At 39.7% G+C, this 26,849-nt stretch overlaps 2 long non-coding RNA genes and 1 pseudogene across 2 annotated transcripts; 1 reads left to right on the forward strand and 2 right to left on the reverse strand.

Moving 5' to 3' along the window:
* The first annotated feature begins 5,181 nt into the window (after nucleotides 1-5,181).
* Nucleotides 5,182-26,849, forward strand: part of LOC136439562 (chromatin assembly factor 1 subunit A-like) — a 32,873-nt pseudogene continuing 11,205 nt past the window's right edge.
* Nucleotides 13,755-26,264, reverse strand: LOC136440623 (uncharacterized). The gene is made up of 2 exons (XR_010756687.1): nucleotides 26,206-26,264; nucleotides 13,755-14,633 (listed from the first exon to the last, which is right to left on the reverse strand). It is a non-coding gene; the product is annotated as an uncharacterized lncRNA (long non-coding RNA).
* On the reverse strand, nucleotides 17,456-22,238 carry LOC136440634 (uncharacterized). Its single transcript, XR_010756689.1, has 2 exons — nucleotides 21,571-22,238; nucleotides 17,456-18,424 (listed from the first exon to the last, which is right to left on the reverse strand). It is a non-coding gene; the product is annotated as an uncharacterized lncRNA (long non-coding RNA).

Below are 26,849 nucleotides of genomic sequence, written 5' to 3' on the forward strand. Positions count from 1 at the left end.
TCAACCTAAGATACTAATGGCAGGGCTGGGAAAATTGATATGAACAAAGTTCAATCCATCCAGGCATTCTTGAGTTATACTGTTTACAGACGGATGGACACACACACGAACGCTGTGCAAAAAAATAAAGTCGAAGGTAATAATAAATATTTTTCTTTCACCATGAAATATTCAGCATTATAGTGAGAGAGAAAGCAAATCTAATTATAACAAGCTAACAAACGACCCATGTTGATCAAGCTTGTATGAGAAATGAAATACAAAAACCTTATCATATTGCTTTAACTATTCTGTTGACAGAGATCTTACATGGCACGAAGGGAGAATCCCAGCAACTGAAGTGTGGGTAAATGTGCTCGGTAATCACGGTGGTGATCTTTTTAAGATGGCCTATCAAGTTCTCAATCAGTGTCAGCCCAACTCAGCTACCAAAGTATTCTGTACATTTAAGGCTAAAGATTACCGTGAAAATCTGACAGCAGCCACCAAAGCCCTCTGTGTTGAGGTGGCAGCAAAACAAGGATCAACATGGAGGTAATCACATTTGTATGTGAAATTCTGATGTTCCAATGAAAGTTCTAAACTTTTTCCCTGATTACCATGGTTACATGGGATATACTGTAGCTTTGAGAAATGAATATGCTCACATTGATCGAACGAATTCCTTCCTTTCTAGTTTCCCAGATGGCAGCACACCTTCCCTACGGCTTTTTGTGGCTGGAGACCGCTATGCGCATGTTCCATTTCTTCTCGAGAAGCACTACGACGATGACTGGGATAGCAACGAATAACTACTGTCATCGTACAGCACGGCAGTGCAAGTGATGATGCTGCAAGATTTTGACGGAGAGCTTCTTATTAGCATCCTAAGCTATGAGCAGAAAACCGACATCTACAACTATAACCACATATATAACAACAGCAAGAAGAAAGACAGTGTTTACAGGGATCAAGTATTACTTAAAAGACAATAAAACTCACAAATCTTAAAAAGATTCGTTTTTTATGGAATTCATTGAGCGCACTGTGATACCGCGAGGTCTCCGTTCGTCAACGATGATTTGTAAAGTAAAATCATTCCAACCCCTTTTGCTTGATCAAAATAATCGAAACTATTGCAAATCATGTAAGGATGGAAAATTCACCATACCTGTAGATCTGCAATATTTGAGATGGATTTAGGACGTAACAGTTAAGGTCATTAAAAATTAAAATGATTTTTCCCAATGTACAGATTGGTCAGCGGACTTTTTCTTATAATTCCGTTCATTTCATTTTGATTTTAGCTCTTGTGGTGGATTTGTACCCCGAAAACCTTTGGACATGAGGCGTTTTGAAGAGGCCCACCTGCTGTACGCATATCTACGTGTTGTCTCGACCTATGGCGTATAGAAGGGCGTATCGATTGCTCAACGAATGTTATGTGTGAAACATATCGTCAGATTTTCACTAAGCCTTCGTCAGGAAATGATCGGGTGAACAGACTCTTCAAACGTATGCAGATAATGATATTCATTAGATAATGATATACATCATTGATGCTTTTATGCAACATCTAAAGCTCAAAGGCGAAGCTGGCAAATTGCATTGTATCTTTTTAAAGACATTTTAAAAAGGGTGCCAAGCAATCTTGGATTTACACAGTTTATTTTCCTTTACCAGCTCGTCGGTGCCTTGTGCCAGGATGCGAGAGCTGCATAGTTCTTGACGGCAGTGCAAAAAACCATCGTCAAATCTGCAGCGTGACAGAAGCCTCTATGCAGTTTCCTTTTCTGTCATGATCGGTGAAAACAGGTTTGTATATTAAGCTCGAAACATGTAATACTTGGTGCTGGCTTATTAGGCTTAGATATTTTGATTTGTTTTTCTTATTCAAATATAAACTTACAAAAACTAACGATAAAACGCAGTATTTATCTGTTGCAGGGTGTATAAATACACCGGTAAAAGGTTCGCGATTTTGCAAGAAATGCAAAGAGTTCGTGTGCGATCCGAAAGAACGGACTGAACAAGAAACAGGTGGGCTGGAAACTACGATGGAAGAAACACACCAACCTGACTGCAAGGGAACTAACTCCTCTGAAGACCCTTATCTGATCGATGAAATTTTAGACATTCAATAATACAATTTGAACAATGACACTTTACAAGGTAAATAGCTGCGATTAAACACAGAGTGTTGTTATCCTTAATAGTTCAAAAACACATTAGCGTGCAAGGCGATTCGTGAAGTAAATGAATCTATTGGAATCCTAACAGTATCCAATTGCAGTTATACACACTGTCTCAAATATCACAACATAGTCATATTGCATTTTACTTTCTTTAGTTGGGAGAACCGTTCCATGTTTTTCTTACTGTACATTTCGCACTTGCATAACGTACGTGAAGGGCAAAAACTGTCTATAGCTAGAATGCTGAAGAGTTTAATAGTAGTTCCATTTCTGTTGAATGTAAATAAGATATATATCATCGTTAAGCCTCATATTGAAGGAATTCCAGCTGAATCAATTGTACAATATTTGCTGAGTCTCTTATGAACAAGTAGCGTCCCTTGTAACATGTATTTACTATCTCTGGTTGGTGGACCTTATTCACTATGTCGAAAACAGTAGACGCTTGTCAAAATAGCAAAGGTATGAGTTGGGTTCCACAACAAAAATAGGCTATAACATGTTCTTAAAACAGTATATTTCGCCATTGTCTATAAACGAGCGGAAAATACATGTTCAAATATACTATAAATACACATCTGGCAGTAGTTTTCTTACTATGCACCCAAGAAGTCCATAGGCAACAATAACTTACTCTACCATGGTGTGACTGCTAAATGATTATTTTACAAGCGTTAAGGGATACAGCTGACGACAAGAAGTAACGTATCCTGTGCGCAGAACAAAACATTCAAACTTTACAGGTGTTTCTTATAGAAATCAATAAATACATGTTTGTAAATGAACAAAGGTTGTTTATCTTGTACTTTTTTATTTAACATCTGTTCATAGACAAATTGTCAGGTTTGTCAGTAACTTCTGCCACCCCCGGCCGCTGGCAGAAGTTAGGATGACGTCACTCCTAACTTCATACAACATCGGATTTCTAACTTCTGCCATTTCACCCTGATACTGGACATAATTGGAGGTTGAAGTTGACACTCCAGGCGGTGTGGAGATTTGTAGGGTTTAATTTGCTACAAGTTTGCTTATTTTTCGCGTCATAATTCCCGACGTTACAACTTCGTACAACTTTGTACTTCGTACAGCAGACCCGTTTATGTATGATGTTTGCTTGTTCATCACGTCATAATCCCCAAAGTCATAACTTCGTACAACTTCGTACACCAGCCCCGACTTACTTACGAAGTTTGCTTATTCCTCACGGCATAATCCGTGACGTCATAACTTCGTACAACTTCGTTCACAATTGGTAATAATTGGTACTCTGGCACCCACATGCTCCAAGATTTTGCGAAACATTCTCGCTGGGATTCCAAAGCGCTTTCTATTCGTCTGGAATGTAGACAAGATCTGAAAAGAACAAAAAGGACTGAAAAGGTAAGGGTGACATATTTGCCGATGGTGGAAGGTGATTATATCTCAATGGAATTCAGGGTGTCCTTCACAGTGATAGCCACCGTTTGATTGTACGCTAACAAGTTACATGTGCATTGACCCAGACTGGGTAAAACAATTTATCCCCTGTTTCGTACAGCCTATTCTATTTTTATTTTATCTCCATGCTGTTCAAAATAAAATGTTTTCAGATGTACATGTCACATGCCTAAATGGTCACATCTGAAAAAAATGGAATACCAATCATGCTAATAATACATGTATAAGCAAAATTTTGTAACCACTACCTACTGCTTTATTGTGACATGCTGTAGTTGATCTGACTGTAATGACTCTAATGAGAGCCACTGAATGTTGACGCATTATTTGCAGGTACTATGACAAGATAGTTGTAAGGGATGACATCACATGTACATGCGCATCACCTGTGGAGACCAAGTATCATGGAAGCCTGACAGTGTCGTTTCCAGACTGCTGCTATCATTGTTGAACATTGAGAGATTTCTTAAAAAACACTAGCCCATATATAACTGAACGCAAACAACATCCCCACGCAGTGTGTGCCTACGTGACACTACAACAACGTGACTTTGTTTTACAGGGTAAAGAATCTTATAAAGAGCGGCATGGCAAAGTACGTCATTAACCCGGATTCTCGATCGGTCATCGATAAGGTGTTGTCCAGTGTAGGCGAAGTCAGTAACATCCCTGGCCCTATCGTCACCAACTGGACGGACGACTGTCAATCTGTGCACAATAGCTTCCAATATTTGGCAATTTTCGAATATCTGATCAACAGAGAGATCAAAATAGTCAATGTCCATGACCCAGATCAGGATAAGTTGAAGGTGACAACACCGCCTTTGCCTGTGGCAGAAAAGCCTCTAAAGAAAGGATATAATTACTTTGCTTCCAGACACGTCGATGACGTTAAGTTCGATGCGCTCGCCTTTGAACGTGTATGTTATATTCTTCTTTTTCTTTTATTTTCGTGTCCTATTTATGTTTTATTCTTGAAAGACACGAGTGTAACACTTACAGTGCTGTTCGCAACAAAACCGCTTCAACTTGCGTGCAGTATTGCGCTTTTCCGCATGACGTCGTGGATCACTGGATTATACGTTGAACAATTACATTTCTATAAACTATACTTTGATATCTAATAATAATTAAACATGTGATGCGGAACGTAAACAATCCCAAAACTCACTTTACACGAATTCTCGTTTGATGCATGCCTATATTAAATTCGAACCCCACAAGTTTACCAAAAAAAGAGCTTATTATTATCATAATTTGGTAGGTAAAGTTGAAATATTCATGTCTTGTTGTCCCTAAGCAATCAAGTTTACAAACGAATAAACAAAGTTCAACGTATTTTTGTTATATATGCGATGGTGTTATCATTGGGGAGAGAGATCTAAATTGTTAACAGTCGACAGTTGTCTCATTGTCAATTGAGTCCAGAAGGAAAACATTCACCAATAAAGATATGGAAAATGCCCTGAAGGCTTTGAAAAATACAGACGGAAACTTAATCAATACTACAGCAAAGGAGTATGAGATTCCTCAAGCTACACTGCATGATAGAGTGACGGGCTGGTCAACTATGAGGATGGACAAACCCCTGTTACTCTTAGCAGAGGTGGAGGGGGCTCTCGTCTTTGATGCCAAGTATTTGGCAGAGAGGGGGTTTCCATTGACCGTCAGGGTTGTCAAGGCATTCGCTCATGAAATAGAAAAGAAAACAGCCAAGGCAAAGGGAGAAAAACCGTCCGGGAAGAGGTGGTGGAAGGGTTTCAAGGGACGTCATCCCGACCTTACCCTAAGGTCACCTCATCAAGTGGACAAAGAGCGTGCGCTGGCTTCTTCTTAATTGAGGCAATACAAAAGATAAGAAACCCCATGTTATATACAACGCTGCTGAGACGGGGGTCGATCTATCTGCGAAATCGTCGAAGGGTAATTGTCCCTCAGGGAAGCAAGAGATCGCCGTCACGTCGTGCGGGAGAGAGCTCTTACTCGTGTGAGTTTCAGCAGCAGGGCAGACCGTCCAACCGACGACCATATACAGCAAAGGAAATACACAGAGGGGGGACCAGCCAACGTACCTTGTGGGTACATCGATGAAACGCTTTTCGAAAGATGGAGTACAAAGTGCTTTCTGAAACACTGCACCAAAGACAGACCCAACATTATATTAGACCAACACTATAGCCACATCACCCTAGAGGCCCTAGAAAGCACCCGCAACAACTATCATCATCCTAGGCCTCCCTCCACATACGACCAACTTCCTCCAACCCATTGACGTGTGTTTTTCGCGCCACTAAAGAACAAATGGGCCTTGACCCTCCAAGCGATGCAGGCCGCTGACACGACCTTTTGAGCCACCAAACGAAATTTCGCGAAAATATTCGCGAAAATATTCGCGAAAATATTCGCGATATTTCGCTGTCAAGAATTCATTCAATATTTTAAAAACTAACTGTCCAAACTTTATATTATTTTTAGAAACTAACAGTCCAAACGTACCACTATGGCACGAATGCGGAGAAGGTGATTTAGCAGGAGGGTGTGGTGGCACTTAAATTTAGGGAATACCATAGTCCGGGTGCCCCGTAGATGGGGCATATGACTTATGCCCACTTCAATGGATCGAGATAGGATGGGTGAGGAAGAAAGACCTGACGACCGTCAAGAAAATGTACGGGGGAGAACCAGAGGTCCTTCAAGTCCACCTCGAAGATGCATATATCAAGAGAGGCTTCAACGTCATAAAAATCAGACTCATTTTTTAAAGTTGATAACTGACATTGTTGTCTCTGACTTGAGCCAAGATATCGGGTTAAAAGTTTCCCGTCCGCGGAAACGTGAGAAATATTTGTTGATCAGATTTTATATTTCCTTTGAAGAAAAGTAAAATCCGTCTGTATGCCTACCTAATATATTTACGTTTCAAACTCAGCGATTAGATAATTGCTTGATAATGTTTGCTTATACATTTTGTAAGTAAGAATCCAAACAGGCTCTGCATCAGGTATAGCACAAATTAGGGACTTATCGGCATGCCACGTTTGGTTGATTGACATTTCGTGCCAGTTTTATGACACATCATTTGGCGACTAAACCTCCAGGAACCAATCAGCATGTCACGTTTTTGGCGATTGACAGATTATTTCCCGCCATAATCATTACCTCGTCGGGACAAAACCCATAGAAACCAATAAGCATGTTTAGTTTTGGTGATTGACAGATGATTTCCCGCCATTGTTATGACACATTGTCGGGGCGACTGAAGCCTATGGAAAACAACGTTTCTCACAGTATTTGACATTAGTCAAATGTTGACATGCACCGATTGTGTCTTAGCTTCGGGCGGGTTCCTCCTCTTCAACATGGTTCCCGTATATACGTTGTCTGATCTTAACGCCTCTTGTAGCCGTTGTTACTAAGGGCGTTTATGCTTGTAGCCCTATATAAGATACACGGCGACCCCTCTTTTTTCTTTCTAATTTGCAACCCAGCTGTTCTTTTCTTCGTTTCTTTTTAGACCTTCGGTCGTGTACTGAGACTGCCTATAGTTTTTTGCTCCATCAAACCTGTTGCTATGGGAAATTCAAAAACATTTCCTGCCCGTGGGCCAGATCTGTAAAGCTCTGGCCTCTTTACTATTTTCGTCGTGTTTTAGAAGCTTGTTGAGAGTTAGGCCAGACGCGGTCACTTTAGGTCTAGCGGGCAAGTCATTTCATGCAAATGCACACCTGTAAGTAAAGTTTCTACGGCCGGATTCTAGTCTGACTTTTAAACGTTATGCCTTGTTGCATAGATGTGAGATATTCTGCCGATTTTTAAAGACGGTTTGAAGGAGGTGCATTTGCCAGCGAGGTGCGAGGGAATTCAATACTGACACAGACAATATTATTTACAGGCTATGTCCGTGACTGGCGTCAAGTCACGCAGCCCGGTTTTGAACTTTCGGGAGATTGTCAAGACATTTCCCACAGTTGGTCCATATAGTATTACAATGCTCAATCTTTAGGATAACTATGCAGTTAAACAGCATAAAAAGAACAGTGTCTTAAGTTGTAGAATTCCTAGATGACACGACGTTGCATAAGTCAACTGTAAGATTAACCCTTAGATAGCATAAAAATGCAGAACCTTTAAAAAACATCTACAACACTATCTAGTTTACAAGACACAATATGACATAAAGAGTACAAGAAAACATTCGTTAAGTTTAATCAAAATAATGTGTGTAACCATCATTCTAAATAATTTTGGAAGCAGTGGAAATATATTTAAAATAGCTTCAACGGAGCAGAGGAAATATCAAACAGCTACCAAGTACTGGAGAAAGAGAAAACATCTTTCAACTCTGAAGTACACGTATATATATTTCTTAAGCCACTGGTAATAAAACTGTTAGTGATAGGAGACAAAACAATGTGGGCACCAAATTGAGCTCACTCACTAAAGATGTCATATGCCATTCACAGGCGAATAAAAAGTATCGATTTTTTTAACAGTGAAATAGATTAGCTTTTTGAATCTTCATTAATTGAAAACGTGAATTTTGGCACCAGTATGATTACGTTTTCTTCCTGTCATTGAAAGTTGTACTGGCAGACATTAAGGCGCTTATGTGCCTTGCTGTTTTACAGTAACATTATGACACCACCATGTGTTAGTGTGTAGCATTTATGATATTGGTTTCGATATACCATAACTTATGCAATGTTCAACAAACCCTGCACAACATAGATCTGATACTCCAAAACTGTCATGAGGACTGGCTCAATATAAGATAAAAAAATTAATATAAATACAAACAATGTAAAACTCCTTTGAAGAAAAAAATTGAAAAAATAGTTTAAATACAGTGTACTGTATACACTGTAAACACAAAATGCTGTTGTGTATACTTTCTAATGATATGCAATATGATATTTAGAATAGTTCCCCTTATCACAGTAGTTTATTTGATACAATAAAGTAGTAATTAGAATTGTGGTAAAATAGATCTAGATTGAAAGTTATGTTATCTGTACATTATTATTCATTGTAACTGTCATTCATTGTAACTGATGCAGTTGTTGGGCAATAGATTATTCATTTATTTTTCATTCATTCATTATATACTTCCGGATAAGTTTCACCTTCAAGTATGGTTGTTAAAATGACAGTTAAAATTAGTGACAAGAAAGGCTTCCCTGTTTAAGTTCTTAATCTATCACTGGACTGGTACTCTTAAAACAAGCATTTCCAATGCTATGCATGTTTCCAGATAGTGCTATAAATAGTACTGGCAAACCTTGTCCTCGTACATTTCACAGGTTCTCAATAAACTCTGCGTAGCTTATAAATATAAACCCATGGGTGGATTTCAAGCAAGGATGTATAGAAATAAAACAGGGAAAAACGTAAAGAAGGTTTGTTCCAATTTCTTAAATGTATGAAAAAAGTAGGAGAAAATAAGTTTAAGTAAAAGGCTACAGTATGCTAGATGATGCTCCCTAATGATGTTGACACAAAATAACAGACATTTGGTATCGCAGATAAGATGATATCCTGTGTGAACATGTTTAATACAGATTGTACAGTCCCTTCCAAATTTGCGGACTGTAACAGTTTTTCCTAGTTTTTGTATGAAATAGCAAGAAATCCAGTCACAATTGCTCTTAATATCTTTTTTAACTTTGATTTATTAACATACTCAATACATAAAAATACATAGAAAATCTAAAGCAATTGTAATGTTGCTTGGAATTACATCAATGGTTTTAAATATTGCAATTGTTTATTTCTATGATGTTTTAATTCGGTTCTAAAGAGCGCAAAATTTGGTTTGACATTTTGAACTAAACATAGATATACATAGTGCTTAGCAATAAGAATACAATGTCAATGTGCAAGTGATAACGTTTATCCGCAGTTAAGAGTGATATATTAAAACAATGAGCAGTTGACGGTTATTTATCATTACCTTACAGTAAGTAAATTAGATTACCTGTCCGGAACCTTATATTCATCATGTCTTGTACCGACGCCAGTTTTCTTCTCACGAGGGCTGTTAAGATGTCTTCCCATTGTGTCAGTCGATCGCTGTTGATCTAGACACCAGTTGTGACGTGTAATTTTTGTTTCTTTCACTGTAACTTTGTTTTCATGGTGACCTCACTGTACCGTGAACTTACAATCACCGTGAAAAATCCTGTAAAACGAATTACTGTACTTCGACTCTACTAACTAGATCTCACGGCTGACGCTGATTCCCCAACATATGCAACATGAAAAAAGGCATTTTATTTTTGCTCCCAAGATCAATAAAAAGAAGTCATATATCCTGTAATATCCATCCTACTGTACCATTATATTGAAATATTGTAAAATCTCAAATTCTGAACAAAAGTAAAACTATCGTGTAATATATGGCTGTGATAAAAAATTACATACAGTTGAACTTCTTGCTGATCTTACAGTGTTTACGTGTTTTGTTCTGTGTGCGTTAATATTTTCTTTGTACTGTTTAGTTTGAAATCAGTTTATGTCTGTCTCAAAGATAGAACTGTGTTTGCTTACTATTCGTGGTCAGCCTTGCGAGTGCAGCACCCTAAAAGACAATGGCGGAAGAGCCACTGGGCAGCTCTCCTAAACAGCTTCCATCGTGTTTCTGGAGCTGGGATGTCCTGTACAGTAGTTTCCTGTACATTTGATGCATTGGTCTTCTTGCCTCAGTTTTTTTTTGTTTTGTTTTGTTTTTTTGAGGATGTTTTGCTGGGAGTCTGCAATTATTAAGTGATACTCAATAAATACATAAAGTGAGTCTTCTCAAACTCGGGACCTCCATTTAGCATCCTATCCAAAGGACGTCCCTAACCGAAGCTAGGTACTCATTTTTACCCGAGTGAAGTGGGGAAAGTAGTGTAAAGTGCCTTTCCCATGGGCACAACGTCAACGGGAAAAATCAGGGAACCCCGGATTCGAACCCGGTAACTCTGGGTTCTGAGTCCAAATACCCTGCCAGTACGCCACCACGACACCACTTCTTAAAAGAACCAAGTTTCCCAAAGTATTTTTTTTACTGTGTCCCTTGTCTTATATGATGAAAGTAAGGGATGCGTTTTGAAGAGTATGTAGATATCATAAGACTTTGCCAATGTCTCATGGATATGAAAATGCTTTGGAATCTTTGCTGCAAAAAGCATGTGTCGAATACTATTGTTCATATGTGTTACATTTAACCGTAACATTTACTTACAATTAGCCTCATAGACAAAAAGCTTCTATAAACTCTCTACTTAAAATTTTATATTCATTAAATGTAGAAGTGCAGATAAATTAAGAATGTGAATTCGTGAAATAAGTAATTAAATACTGTAAAATGAATGTAGACAATGATTCCATGACTATGGTATAGAATAATAGCATGTTCTTTTGACCTAAATAACCTTCAGTTCCAAAACAGTTTGGTTTTTACGTTCGTATTATTTACATAGTTCGGAAGCGCACAAATAATTTAGTTAAAAGGATACTGTTTAACACCTCATCTGTCCTCCGCGGTGCGATAGGGTCTTCACCTGTCCCAGATGATGATCTTGCATTGCAAGCATGGTGTCTGCAATTTCCTTCTTCCCTCTGGTCTTGAAAAAGCGTTTCGTCAGAAGATTTTTTACTGACAGGACTCATCCTGGAACCAATAAGATGCTCCCCGACAGCGTCTGACCCCCGAAGTTTGTGGTTCGCCGAGACGTTGAAGCTGACTCAAGGTGTGGCACGTCAGTTGTAGAAGCGGGCTTTCTTGGCACGTCAGTTGTGGAGTTGTCGACCGTCCCGGCATCCTCATTATGTCTTCGGCCGTGCAGAAGGCCGGTTTGATGTATGCTATAAGTCACAACGGCCACAGCAGCGGAGACGACTCGCTCTGGGATTACTCGCTCTGGAAGACTAAGCCCGCTGTCTAAAGAGTTGGAAACCGTGTCCGGCTTGTCAACGGCGTGAAACAAAAGCCAAAGCGCTGCGCTGACTCGCAGGATCTGTCCTTTCCCCTTACTGAATAAGGCTGAAAAAAACAAAGGACGCCAATTGTAAAGTTCCAGAAAGATCAAAAACAGATAAGCACAAATAGAAACATGTAGCAAAGTTATTCTTGTTCAAACAATAATGTCCAGAATCCTTGCTATACAAAGTAAATGTCAGTTCTTGTGACATTTCAAACACCTGTTATAGAATATATGTTCTAAAACATGTTAACATTACAACCAGCCAAATTAAAACGTATGAAAGAATTTTGCATTGGTCAAAATATGTGATCATTTCACTAATTCTGATGTATCCAGTATATGGAGGTGCACATACTATGTATATTCCAATGATAGTGATAGATACTATGTCACAGGCTCAGAATTCAACAACAGTTTCTAAATAAACTAAGGCCCAATTTACACTTGTTCAATGAAACTGTATTACTACACATGGTAGTCTACTACTGTAGTAGACTACAAATTCGCGTCCACTTTACACTCAATGACTGGAAGCCTAGCAGGACACCTGCTGTTCCTGATTGCCACGAAAGTGTAGTGACCTAGTGTGACCTATTGAGACCTTTGACACATCGCGGGCGGGAACATCAGCACGTTTGCGTTGAAAAGTTTTATGATACGAGATAACATTGAAAATGACCGGTTTCAGTGGAAACTTGCATATGACCGCAGATGACCCAATGACCCAAATAGAAGACTCGTTCTGTTCGATTTACGTCGGATAGAACAGGATCGAAATTTTTTCGATCCTGTTCGATCCGATCGATTGTTAAGGCGTTTGATAAGATATTTTTCACCCGTTCTGGCGTCTTAAAAGTTCCAATTTTGAATCAAAATGGCGGGAGAGGCGGAATTGGCTGTTGAAGGCATATCAAGACAATGGGCACCTAACACCTGGCAAACAATACTTCATCTATCGGTTAAGCCGTGCTAGAATGACCATCGAGTGTGCATTCGGTCGTCTTAAAGGCAGGTGGCGGTGCCTGTCGAAACGCATAGATGTCGATCTAGACCGCGTGCCGACCATCGTAGCCGCATGCTGCGTTCTTCACAACGTTTGCGAAGTGCATGGTGAAGGATTCGACGTACAACTGTACATGCCTGCATATGACAATGACAACCTGCAAGCGCCACAGGGACGAGATGTTCCAAACGTATGCAAGTACGCCCTGGCCAGGATGCTCGCAGATGAAGAGTGAGGGCTCCAAACGTTATGCAGAACGTAACGTAGCATACACCTACGATGGTCGAAACGCGGTCTATATAGGTCGATATTAGGGGTGGGTACCGGTACCGTGTACCGGTACAAAACCGGTATTTCTTAATGGACCGGTCCAAAAAAACCGGTCCGTAAAAAATCAGTGGACCGGCCTATGGACCGACTAGAAAATTCATAGTACCAGGCTACCAGCAGGCGGTCACGTAACTGGTCTAACTACTAAGAAAATACAAAACAGCAGATTTAACGAGTCGTTGTCGAAGACGTTAGCTGTGAATCATATCTAGAAACACTCAAAGGATGAGTAAACAGACGGCGAGGAGAGTGTAGTTATAATTTTCAGACAAAGTGCAAACCTAAGAAATTATATCGTTCCAGACATGACGTTTGGAGAGTTTTACGTGTGTCTCGCTCTCCAAAATATGATGTACTGCTACACTACTATAATCAGGTACAGGTACAGGTCCGGACCTGGACCTGACCCTCTGGACCTGGACCTGGACCGGACCTGAATTTTATGTACCGGTACCCACCCCTAGTCGATATCCATGCGTTTCGACAAGCACGCGGTCTAGGTCGACATAGTATTTGTTACACCAACTTGAATTTGCAATCTAAGGTATAATATAAGATGTCCATTGACTTTTGCATTTAGAGAACGGTTGAGACATTGCTTACATATTACATGAACTTGGTTACCTCTGTAAAGTGTACCATGACAGAATATTTGATTGTTACAACTTGAACTTGCATTTGTTGGGAAACAATCTTAGGTATAAGATATGCATGCACTTTTGCATTTTGGCAACAACATTGCCTACATATTACATGAACTTGTTTACCTCTGTAAAGTGTACCATAACAGAATATTTGATTGTTACAACTTGAACTTGCATTTGTTGGGAAACAATCTTAGGTATAAGATATGCATGCACTTTTGCATTTTGGCAACAACATTGCTTACATGTTACATGAACTTGGTTACCTCTGTAAAGTGTACCATAACAGAATATTTGATTGTTACAACTTGAACTTGCATTTGTTGGGAAACAATCTTAGGTATAAGATATGCATGCACTTTTGCATTTTGGCAACAACATTGCATACATCAACACTGAGTTTTACCGCTGTTTCAGGATTAAGGAAGCGATCTTCCAATTCCTGTTCAATGAACCACTGTACAACACAAATTGTGCCGCATTCAGACAGTTTTTAAAAAATGTGCTGTAAGTTATAAAACACAAAACATTTGTATATTGCAATAGGGGGTAAAATATAACTACAGGTTGATGTAGATTCTTTCTTCAGGGTCTTCCTCAGGGCTAATCCGCAGAGAGGGCAGGCTGTTGGGGGGAGGTGGGCACAGCAGGGTGGAAAGGTCGGCCTGGCTAGGAGGGATAGGGGCAGGGTGGAAAGCAGGGGCATGTGGATGTTGGATGGCAGAGGGGCTAGCCTGGAAGGCAGGGGCTGTTGGTGGCTGCATGTTACTTGTATTGGGCAAATATGGATGGAAAGAAGGTTGGCGCATGTTACTTGTGTTAGAGAAACTGGCCACAAACTGCCCCATCATGGTGGCAAAACGCCCCATCATTAAGTTTATATTTTCTCTATCACCCTCTTTCTGCATCTGCAGTACCCGCCAATCATGCTTCTTCCAGGCCTCGTCCCTCTCACTGTTCTCCTCCCACAGTTTTTTCCTTTGCTCATCTTGTATGGTTGACATTGTGGTTTGCAGTCCTGCAAAGGCACTCTCCAGTCTTGTCTTCTTACTTTTCTCTGCCTTGCGGAATCCTAGGCCTATGGGCAGAATCACAACCAACAGAGTTACATAACATTTTAAATGCTATACAATGTAATGTGTATAGTATGTACATGTAGCGCTTAGACAAGGGGTAGGTGAGCAGGAAAAAAAACAACAATTTATTTCCGGTGAAGTGGTCATCACAAAAACTGCAAAAATAATTATAAAATCACAATGAAAATTTCTGAATGTACAGTAGATGGTTGACATTTTTATTGAACTGCCCTTGTAAACTCATGTGTGGCTTGGTATCAGTTGGAATATTTAAAAAAAAAAAGAACTTCCAAACTAAAAATGAATTTCGACCCCTGATTTGTTGACTAATGTCTACACTACTAGTACACTATTGGTGGTTATTTACAGGTTTGCGATAGCAAAACCTGTTCTGTTTTTGCATCCAAGGATGGGGGCGGCCATGTTGGATGTGACCATTTTATTGGGAGGGGTGTTTCTTTTCGCTAATGTTGGGTGTGACTATTTTGACGGAGGGGTGTTTTTCTTGCTAGTTTTCTTTTTTTTGTTTTCTTGCTAATTTTTTCTTGCTTTGGGTTGGGTGTGACCATTTTTACTGGAGGAATGTTGTTTTCACTAATGTGTGGGTGTGATAGATGGAAGTTATTAGTGTGGCGGTGTTGTGACCTTGCCGTTGGCACAAATGGACACAAGGCCCACTGTACTAAAGGACGAGCAAGGTCCACTGAGCATCATGTTGTTGAGGTCTTGTCGAAAAGTAGGGGACGACAAGATCCCCAACGATAGAGGGTTAATAAAGATTTGTTATTTAATGTGATGTTGGATTAGAAAGTGTTGAAATCGATAATATTGGGGGTGGTTTTTGTCGCTAATGTTGGTTCCCTATATTTTTCCTAGTTTTGAGTTGGGTGTGACCATTTTGACCGGAGGGGTGGTTCTTGCCACTTATGTTAGGTGTAAGAGATGAATGTTATTAGTGTGGTGGTGTTGTGACCTTGCCGTTGGCACAAATGGACACAAGGCCCACTGTACTAAAGGACGAGCAAGGTCCACTGAGCATCATGTTGTTGTGGTCTTGTCGAAAAGTAGGGGACGACAAGATCCCCAACGATAGAGGGTTAATAAAGATTTGTTATTTAATGTGATGTTGGATTAGAAAGTGTTGGAATCGATAATATTGGGGGTGTTTTTTGTCGCTAATGTTGGTTCCCTATATTTTTCTTAGTTTTGGGTTAGGTGTGACCATTTTGACCGGAGGGGTAGTTTTTGCCACTAATGTTAGGTGTAAGAGATGAATGTTATTAGTGTGGTGGTGTTGTGACCTTGCCGTTGGAACAAATGGACACAAGGCCCATTGTACTAAAGGACGAGCAAGGTCCACTGAGCATCATGTTGTTGTGGTCTTGTCGAAAAGTAAGGGACGACAAGATCCCCAACGATAGAGGGTTAATAAAGATTTGTTATTTAATGTGATGTTGGATTAGAAAGTGTTGTAATCAATAATATTGGGGTTTTTTTGTCGCTAATGTTGGTTCCCTATATTTTGTTTTGGGTTGGGTGTGACCATTTGACAGGGGTGATTTTTGCCACTAATGTTAGGTGTAAGAGATGAATGTTATTAGTGTGGTGGTGTTGTGACCTTGCCGTTGGCACAAGGCCCACTGTACTAAAGGACGAGCAAGGTCCACTGAGCATCATGTTGTTGTGGTCTCGTCGAAAAGTAAGGGACGACAAGATCCCAAACGATAGAGGGTTAATATAGATTTGTTATTTAATGTGATGTTGGATTAGAAAGTGTTGGAATCAATAATATTAGGGTTGGTTTTTGTCGCTAATGTTGGTTTCCTATATTTTTCCTAATTTTGGGTTGGGTGTGACCATTTTGACCGGAGGGGTGATTTTTGCCACTTATGTTAGGTATAAGAGATGAAAGTTATTAGTGTGGTAATGTTGTGACCTTGCCGTTGGCACAAATGGACACAAGGCCCACTGTACTAAAGGACGAGCAAGGTCCACTGAGCATCATGTTGTTGTGGTCTTGTCGAAAAGTAAGGGACGACAAGATCCCCAACGATAGAGGGTTAATAAAGATTTGTTATTTAATGTGATGTTGGATTAGAAAGTGTTGTAATCAATAATATTGGGTTTTTTTTGTCGCTAATGTTGGTTCCCTATATTTTGCTTTGTTTTGGGTTGGATGAGACCATTTTGACAGGGGTGATTTTTGCCACTAATGTTAGGTGTAAGAGATGAATGTTATTAGTGTGGTGGTGTTGTGACCTTGCCGTTGGCACAAATGGACACAAGGCCCACTGTACTAAAGGACGAGCAAGGTCCACTGAGCATCATGTTGTTGTGGTCTCGTCGAAAAGTAAGGGACGACAAGATCCCAAACGATAGAGGGTTAATATAGATTTGTTATTTAATGTGATGTTGGATTAGAAAGTGTTGTAATCAATAATATTAGGGTTGGTTTTTGTCGCTAATGTTGGTTTCCCATATTTTTCCTAGTTTTGGGTTGGGTGTGACCATTTTGACCGGAGGGGTGATTTTTGCCACTTATGTTAGGTATAAGAGATGAAAGTTATTAGTGTGGTGATGTTGTGACCTTGCCGTTGGCACAAATGGACACAAGGCCCACTGTACTAAAGGACGAGCAAGGTCCACTGAGCATCATGTTGTTGTGATCTTGTCGAAAAGTAAGGGACGACAAGATCCCCAACGATAGAGGGTTAATATAGATTTGTTATTTAATGTGATGTTAAATTAGAAAGTGTAGGAGACGTGATCTTAAAGAACATGGCAGTTGTGGTCTTGTCAGAGATGTAGGGACGACAGCCACAAAAACAATGAACGATTAGTTTGTTTAATGGTGAGATGGCCAATTAGCTTTTGGAATAAAATTAAGTCAATTTTGAAATGGTGAATACTTAAGACCCTTTCCTTCTTACAATAAAGAATGGCCGATGTATAAATACGGTTTCTTTTAGATGCCGATTTGAAGACGACCACATCAAGGATAAAGAAATGACACAGAGACAAGGATTCCCGCATACTTACCAAGGGAGACGTAAACGTTATAACACTGACTGATTATGACCTCATAATGTTGGCTTACTACGATCCTTATTAATTACTGAATGTCTCTATTGCTCTCTTGACCTTAATTTCCTAGTTTTACAAATCTCTCGTCTCCTGTCTTACTCTGCTCACACAACATTGATTACTTTATCTCTTCGCTGCAGTTCACTTAAACAAATGAATAACCGTCAAAGAATTATAGCACAACAATTAGCAGACTAATTCTAAAGTAACCGTTCCAAGTTTGGTAAGGAGTTGCACTGTAACTTCTTGGACGTAAGTGACGGAGTGAAATGTTACTGCAGCTTGCAGTTGCATACACATTTGTATTGGGTTTCTACCATTCGTACATCCGGTTTGATTTTAACGAGGTTAATCACCTGTATTTTCTTTCATAACGTTATACATGCAAAATCAGCTTCTAAAAGTTGCACACTAAAATAAACAACAAAATAGACAATACGTATTCGTTTGAATCAAATAAAGTGGACAACATGTGCACGCCAGTGTGTAGATTCTCTAAATCGTGTCAGGTAATGTCTGGTTGTAACAGCACAATCATTGTAACACGGCTTTGATGCTGGTCCGGCAGTGGAAGGTCTCCGACGACCTCCCCTGCTGCGGTTAGAGTCTGTGTGGGAAACGGCCAGATTGTTCCAGGCCTGGATTGTTCCTCCCTAGTGCACGTGGATACCGGGTGCCCCGGATGACCTTGTAGTCCGGTATAGGTGACCTGTGCAGGGATCGAGAAAAAAACATACAGAAACATATCAACCTGAATGCTCTCTTCTTTGGTTCTTGTCGTCTCTGAAGACGGTAGACAGCTTCGGTCGATTTAACCTCTTGAATTATTGACTTGAATTAGACTATTCCAAAATCATGATTGGCTTTTCTTTTTCAAAGTAGTTGGCGGTGGCGTGTTAGTCATGTATTTGCTAGGTCCTACAGCCACAGGGAAACAAAATTTAGAATGTATGTGACACTGATAAGCTGTTTGACATATTTCTTAGTACCTACGAATATGGCGTGTTATACTTACTTCAAGGTTTTGGAGTTCGATTAAAAAAATAGGGCTCTAAATTCGCATTTTAGTACAGGTAAAATTGTACTAATTTTATCTTTAGCTAGGAAAACAACATTTGGAGTTAAATATGCGTGAAACTGATAAGCAATTTCACAATTTTGGGTCGGCACTCTCACGGCGATCTGGTCAATTTTACGTTTTTTTAATGTTATTTATTATATCTTCGAATTATTGTTTTATTAATTACAAATCTTTATAAGTATTCATAAATGTTTCTAACTAAAGAAAATACGAGAATACTATGTTTCAGAAGTTGTTCTGATCATTTGCAAACATTTCGAAAGTGACTGTCAAAAGAGATAATTTTTTTTAATAGATTTGAAATATAGATAGCCGGATAGGTTTATTTCATATTTCGAAATATTTCGAACTAATTATATAAAGATATGGGTCATTTGCCCCCCGTAACCGTGTTGTGACTTGGAATGGGGTCCTTATGTCGCCGTGAGAGCGCGGCGAAAGCGCCGTCCAAGTGGAATGGGGGTATAACTGATACTTTAAGAATTGGACGAATGCGCCGTATCCTTTTTTTTCTACATTTGTAATTATGTTGAGCCCAACATACTGTTGGGCGCAATATATTGTGTTCGTATGGTTTCTTTCTCCTGTCAAATCTTGTTATCGACTCAGCTCGGTCGTCCCTGCACCAACTGAGCTGAAATTTGGTATACATGTAGAGTGGGTAAATACCCTGGGAGCATTATTTTTATTTTTTTCGATATTGACCTTGAACGTGAAATTATTGAGGTTTTTCTGACCAAAAACGTACATTTTGGCCTCCTGTGCTCTGGAAATACATCCAAATGACCTGAAATTTGCTATGGTGGTACATTGAACAAATATTTAAAGAATCCCATCGCACTTTTGGCATACAATACTTCGAAATGCGATTTTAGAGGGTGTTTTGGGAAGAAGATCGGCTATTTTCCTCATATGGGGTCACTGACCTAAAGGTCACATCTTTATTCATCTGGTCGGGTTGACTAATTCGGTCAGCCAATGAGAGAGCGCAGATTTATCAAGCTCAACCTGATTGGTTGAAATAGTCAATTTAATTAGGGGCACTACTAGTACTCTGACAGGTACAGACACAACTTCACTACTCCCTGGCTCACATCCTTGTGTTGTAAGTTATTGTTGTGTCCTACTGAAGTTATGTAAGTGCAATTGAGAAGGTTCAAAACTTTTCTGGCGGTATTTTTCGACACACACGGTGTTTTTCTTATTTTAACACTGCATGGAAACAAAGATTTCTACAAGTTCGCAAGCTTGGACACTATGGTAAAACCTGACATTTCCTCGCTATGTACACGAATTTTCTACCCCTCTGTCACCAAGATTGGACACTAGTGCGCACAATAGTGCACACAAAGTACCCAACGTTTCCCACCTTAGGAAACATCCCGTGTCGGGACGTTGACAATAACATTAACATTAACAATAGAGAGTTGTGAAGTGCGTGAAAATTTACGTTGAGCTTGCTTTGAGTAGTTGTTTAAAGTTTTTGGCTAAAAATGACGTAAATCAGTAAGAATTTTCAACCTCCTTACGTAAACCCCTGTTACATGTCTACACTATCGGGCCGCGGGGAAGTCTTGAATATCGGCGCTGATCGATAGCGCATTAAACAAAATGTGTGGCGTAGCGTTGTACTAAAAAAATAATAGCATATGAATATGGGTGCCTGGAAGAGCCCATCCATGCATAGGGTTTCAAATTGGGAGAGATCCATTTCTGACTGGTCTTCAATTCAATTATTCATTCAAATACCAACATTGCAGACATACAACAAACGTTAGCCTCTATGCCACAGTCGATTTTTGCGTGGGGAGGGAAATGGGCGAAACAAGTTGCATTTGCTCCCGCAAATGTTGCCTTTCTAGTTTTTTATGTTTTTTACACGTGAACAAATGCGACGTATCATTTTTCTACATTTTTAATTTATCTTCAGCTAATTCTACAATTGTCGGGGGTTGAGGTTTTCAAACGTGGACAAATGAGATGTACTGGAATTAGTTTTGGAATTTTTACGTTTGTCAGGCGTAAAATTTTAATACGTGGATGATACATGCGACGTATAATTTTTTCTAACTACACAACTAATTCTAAATTAATTTGTCGGGGGGGGGGCTTTGCACATTTTCATACTTGACAAAAAGATGTACTAGAATTGCATTTCTACGTTTTTCGGGCATATGATTTATGGTTTTCATACGTGGACGATGGGACGTACTGTTTTTTGTACATTTGTACTTTGTCTTCAGTTAATGCTACATTTGTCAGGGGTGAGATGTACTGGAATTAGTTTTGGAATTTCTACATCTGTCAGGCGTATGATTTTCATACGTGGACGAGTGCGACGTATTATTCTTTTCTACATTTGTAGTTGTTCTACTGTAACAGTCTACATTTGTCGGGGATGTAGATTTTTAAATGTGTACAAATAAGTTGTATTGGAATTAGTTCTTATACGTGGACATGCGACATACTAGAATTAGTTCTGGAATTTCAACGTTTGTATGGCACATGATTTTGAAACGTGGATGAATGCGACGTATTTCTAAATTCTAGGCTGCTAAGTTATTGCTCATATTTCATCAAACCTAAAAAGTTTCAATAACACTTTTAACAGCAATTCTGAATATCAAACATACGTCGAGATGGTTTCGAAAATGGCTACTTGCCGAAATCTCTACCTTGCCATGAAAGGTATCTGAAATGACCACAAAAGCGTAACGTTAACATAAAAACTGAAAAGACCTACCTGCACAAAAACAGAAACAGACGCCTCTTACCTCGGTTCTGTACAGATCGGCTCTGGTGTTATTTGTCCTTCCAGTCTCAGAATCTAAATTTCCTGTCTGCGGAACGTGCAACAACTTGTCCTGCCTTGGAGATTAATGAACAAACGTCTGGTGTTGCTATTTTCAAACAGTCCATATTCTTCCAGTCTCTTCTGGCCGTGCTTCCCCGTTGTTGTTTCCACTGCTGACATGGAGGTGATACATCCCTTCTTGCTCACCATGTTGTCACAACTTTCGATTAGAGTTTAGAAATCTCCATATTATCGCTAGAAATGAGTTGTTTTCTAACACAAGAAACGCCCTTTGTTCTCATACGTCTAGACACTGTGGCCACGGTACTAGACTGTGTGACTGCAGCTGTGTCCTTATGTCCGCCCACCAGACCAGTACCCTGTAACTGATACTCCCATGGGTGCATCCATGTTGCTGTGCCTGGAGAAGTCATTAACTCGGAAACAGGGCTTAAAATTGATACCCAGTCAAATTTTCCATCACAATGGCACCATCCCAACTTTGCTAACATGTCATACCATTTGTGGTCTATATCTATATACTATATTGCCTAAAAGACCTAAAATTTGGTCATAACAAGATGTAACATTGACGATGGATTAAGGGCAAGAGTAACGGATTATGGTTAGGGTTATGGATTAATTAAGGTTATGAAGACGGATTAAGGGTAAGGATGACAGATTAGGTTATCGGGTGACAGATTAACGGCTATGGTGACGGATTAAGGGTTATGGCGATGTGACTGATTGAGGGCAACCACTGTGAGGGATCAAGGCTTTCGTGACAAATTAAGGGTTATGGAGACGGATTAAGAGCAAGGATGGATGATGAAGGTCAAGGGCAACGGATTAAGGGCCAGGGTGACGGAGTAAGGGAGAGGATGGCGGATTAAGGGAAATGATTACAGATTGAGGGTAAGGATGGCGGATAAGGGGAAATTATTACAGCTTAAGGGAAAGGTAACGGATTAACCCTCAAACCACCGTAGCTTTTTTACGACTAATCTTACCGTATGGGGTCAAAACTGACCCCACAATGTTTTCTACAAATATAGCTTTATTGGTGACTATTTTTGTTGTTTGTATATTATGTATAGTTTAAGTAATCTATAAGGGACAGTTTGACATGATTAGGTGTGAATAATTTCTGCTCATTATCATAATTTATGCAAAAATAGGGAACATCGTCTTTTGCAACTAACGCTATTCAGACAAGCGGGCTCTTTTGAGGCCTGCGCCAACACTTGATGTCATATAGCATCCGAATGTCTTATGCTAGAACAACCAAACTTGGTCACCTTTGCTAAAATTTCGTTGGCAACAATTCTAATTTAATGAAATATCTAATCAATGTTTCATGTTGCTATGGCAACCGGTTTCTTAGAGCCATATTTGAAAAAAAGTCGCTAATTTTGGATTTTACAATGTAATTCTAGGGCTGTCTTTTTAAACTGTACTTATTTTTTTACATCAATACCAACCAATTTAATTCACTATCACTTTTTTGATTTAATATTCATAAGTTATGCATTTTTGATTACGTCATCGGTCAAAATCTAAGATGGCAGACGATATAATTAGATTAGCTATAACCGGCTATTTCAACCTCAAATTTCATCATTACCATGTTTATTCAATCAGAAACAATCTTAATATAAACGTTTTGGTCCATTTTTATTGTGTTATTAGGTAATATGATAAAAAATTGCATTTAAAATAATTCAAGATGGCGGAACCAAGATGGCGGATTTCGCTAGTGTAACTTGATATGAATATAATTTTCATGACGTCATTTTGACTTCGTTCCTGTTGCCATCTACAAATAACGTCTTTGGATATATTATGATCTATCATACATAATTTCTATTCAAGTCTTATCGTGTACCTTTGAATTATATGGAAATACCCAATTTGTTGGTTTTCGTCAATAAAATCACATAAATGACGTCATAATACGTCGCAACGTCATTAATCTTTACGTTAATCTAAAAAAATTGTTTTTTCACGTTTCTACAATATGATATTTTGTAACTATGATTATGATAACCCTTATCATACATGTTACTAGATGACAAGTATCAAACAATAGGGAATATGAGTGCAGATTTTGCTGGGGTCAGTTTTGACCCCACTGGACCATGTGTAAACTTTCTAGGATAACTTAATCAGCAATGAGCCAATCTCGGTAAAAACTTGTGAGAAGTTATAAGACATATATACAAACAAACTCATAGAAGGAATTTTGTTTTCGACTCGAAATGTCAAAATGGCACATGTTGATATACGCCTGGGGTCAGTTTTGACCCCATACGGTGGTTTGAGGGTTAAGGACTAAGTTGACGGATTAAGGGTAAAGATGACGGATTAAGGGAAAAGATTACAGATTAAGCGAAAGGGTGACGGATTAAGGATTGTGGTGACGGATTAAGGGCAAAGGTCGCGGATTAAGGGCTATAATGATGGTTTAAGGGTGATGGTGACGGATTAAGAGCAAAGATGGCTGATGAAGGTCAAGGGCAACGGATTAAGGGCTAGGGTAACGGATTAAGGAATAAAGTGACAGATTAAGGGTAAGAATGGCGGATTAAAGGAAATAAGTACAGATTATGGGAAAGGGTAACAGATTAAGGGCTAGGTTGATGAATTAAGGGTAAGGATGGCGGATTAAGGGAAATGATTACAGATCAAGGCGAAGGGTAACGGATTAAGGACTAAGGCGACGGATTAAGGGTAATGATGGCGGATTAGGGGAAATGAGTACAGATTAAGGGAAAGGGTGACGGATTAAGGACTAAGGTGACGGATTAAGGGTAAGGATGGCGGATTAAGGGAAATGATTACAGATTAAGGCGAAGGGTAACGGATTAAGGACTAAGGCGACGGATTAAGGGTAATGATGGCGGATTAGGGGAAATGAGTACAGATTAAGGGAAAGGGTGACGGATTAAGGACTAAGGTGACGGATTAAGGGCAAGGATGACGGATTAAGAGGAACGATCACAGATTAAGTAAAAGGGCGACGGATTAAGGATTGTGGTGACGGATTAAGGGCAAAGGTCGCGGATTAAGGGCTATGGTGACGGTTTAAGGATGATGGTGAGAGATTAAGAGCTATGATGACGGGATAAGGACAATGCTGAGGGATTAAAGGCTTTCGTGACAGATAAGGGGCAAGGGTGACAGACTTGGGTCTCTGCTGACATATTAATGTTTATGATAACGGTTTAAGGGCAATAGTGACGGATTCACTTCACAAACTAGAAAGGCCGTCATTTGCCCCTGAGCAAATACAGCATGTTTAGCCATACTCCTCCCCATGCAAGAAGTGGGTTGTCCCAAAATAACCCCTGGGCAAATCGAAATATTAACTGCATGTAGGAAGGCAACATTTGCGAGAGCATCATACTTTGCCAATCTCCCTCCCGATGCATAAATTGACTGTTCCAAAATCACCCGTGCAAAACAATTCTCTCTACAAGTTCTGCGAGACACCAAGAGCTTCTTACTGCAATGGCTCGCGTGTTTACCCGCAACATGACCTCAGGTAACCTGAAAAGAACACATGTTCTTTGGCCAGCAGCAAATGGAACGCCCGGAACCTTAGATAGAACATGGATTCTAAGATAGAACATGGAACGGGGACAGCACTTTTGACCCGTTTTTGGTCTGAAAATGGGTCCAAAAGTACCCAAAACGAAACATTTTGAAGTGATGTACACCAGAAATGTGATTGTAGTCTTGTAGGGACATGTTCAAGGCACCCTTGTAGCGAATTTCAGGTCATTTGCTTGTAATACCAGGGCACAGGAGCCAAAAATATAAAAATTGCCTAAAAATGCCCCAACAAAACTCCATAAAAATGATTTTAAGGCCTGTTTCAAAGCAATTTTAAAATCACCTGAGGGTATTTGCCTTCTTTACCTCCTTGCCAAATTTCAGGTCGGTTGATTAAAAAATGGCGGAGTTGAATCGATTTGAAGATTTGGCAGGAGGAGAAGAAGAAGAAGAAGAAGAACATGCACAAAAACAATATGTTGAGCCATACTAGGTATGGCTAAACATAATTACCATGCAGCGCAGATGACAGCTTCTTCAAATAATGTACATCTTTGTCTAAGCTTCCTACACACCATAGTGCATGGTAATATATCGTTACTGTATTCTGCAATCCTGTTTGAAAGATTTCTTAACAAAAACACCCCTGCAGTTCCGTGGCAAGCTGCTAAGGGACCGAAACTTACACCACTTCTTTCTTACGTGAAATTCAAAAGTGGGGTAATTATGCAAAAGGTTTTAGTGAAAATGTTCTTTTCAACTGAAGGTACCACCGGAAAAGTACATTCTCCCAAGGGGGTGGGTTTTACAAAAATATTCCATTTCAGAACAGTCAGTTTTTAAGATTTTGCAGGGGATAGAGATGAAGTGAAATATGACGTGTTTTAACTATTTACTTTACAACTGTTACCTTTCTAGTTATGTTCATTTCCCCCCACATTAGTTACACTGAAACGCAAACCTGTTCATATTTGCTGAACAAGCTAATATTTATCTCTAGTGTTGAGTGTGCAATTTCTTCTCAATGAAAATGTTTTATCTCTGAACAACACAGACATACCTTTTTGCTTTCTCTTTGAGGCCAAGTTTGCTCCTAATGAATGGGAAAATAGATTAGATAGATATGCATTGAAATAACTCCAAAGCAAAATCTGTTTCTTTATATTTTGCTTTATGCAGTGTTAAATCTACCACTACTTGGAATTTGCAAACAAGAGGGATGCCTCTCCTGTTTACCTTACTCAATGAAACAGGAAGATGGAGGAGCCTAGTTTAATTCATCCTATAAGTACAACATACCAAGGTGTACCTATATCTTGCTGCTGCCACGCAGCTTGCCTGTGATTAGTGTGAAGCTGGTCTGTTTCACCAAAGGGCAGTTAAACTGGCTACATAGATACAAATATGCCACTGAGACTTTGATAAACACATGATTCTACGAGATACTGTTGATATATTTGAAGAGTAAACATATCTGCTGCTGCGTTCCCTGTTCCACCTGCTGCTGCGTTCCCTGTTCCACCTGCTGCTGCGTTCCCTGGTCCACCTGCTGCTGCGTTCCCTGGTCCATCTGCTGCTGCGTTCCCTGGTCCACCTGCTGCTGCGTTCCCTGGTCCACCTGCTGCTGCGTTCCCTGGTCCACCTGCTGCTGCGTTCCCTGGTCCACCTGCTGCTGCGTTCCCTGGTCCATCTGCTGCTGCGTTC

The sequence above is a fragment of the Branchiostoma lanceolatum genome, chromosome 8 (genome assembly GCF_035083965.1).
Source record: "Branchiostoma lanceolatum isolate klBraLanc5 chromosome 8, klBraLanc5.hap2, whole genome shotgun sequence".
Classification (NCBI taxonomy): Eukaryota; Metazoa; Chordata; class Leptocardii; order Amphioxiformes; family Branchiostomatidae; genus Branchiostoma; species Branchiostoma lanceolatum.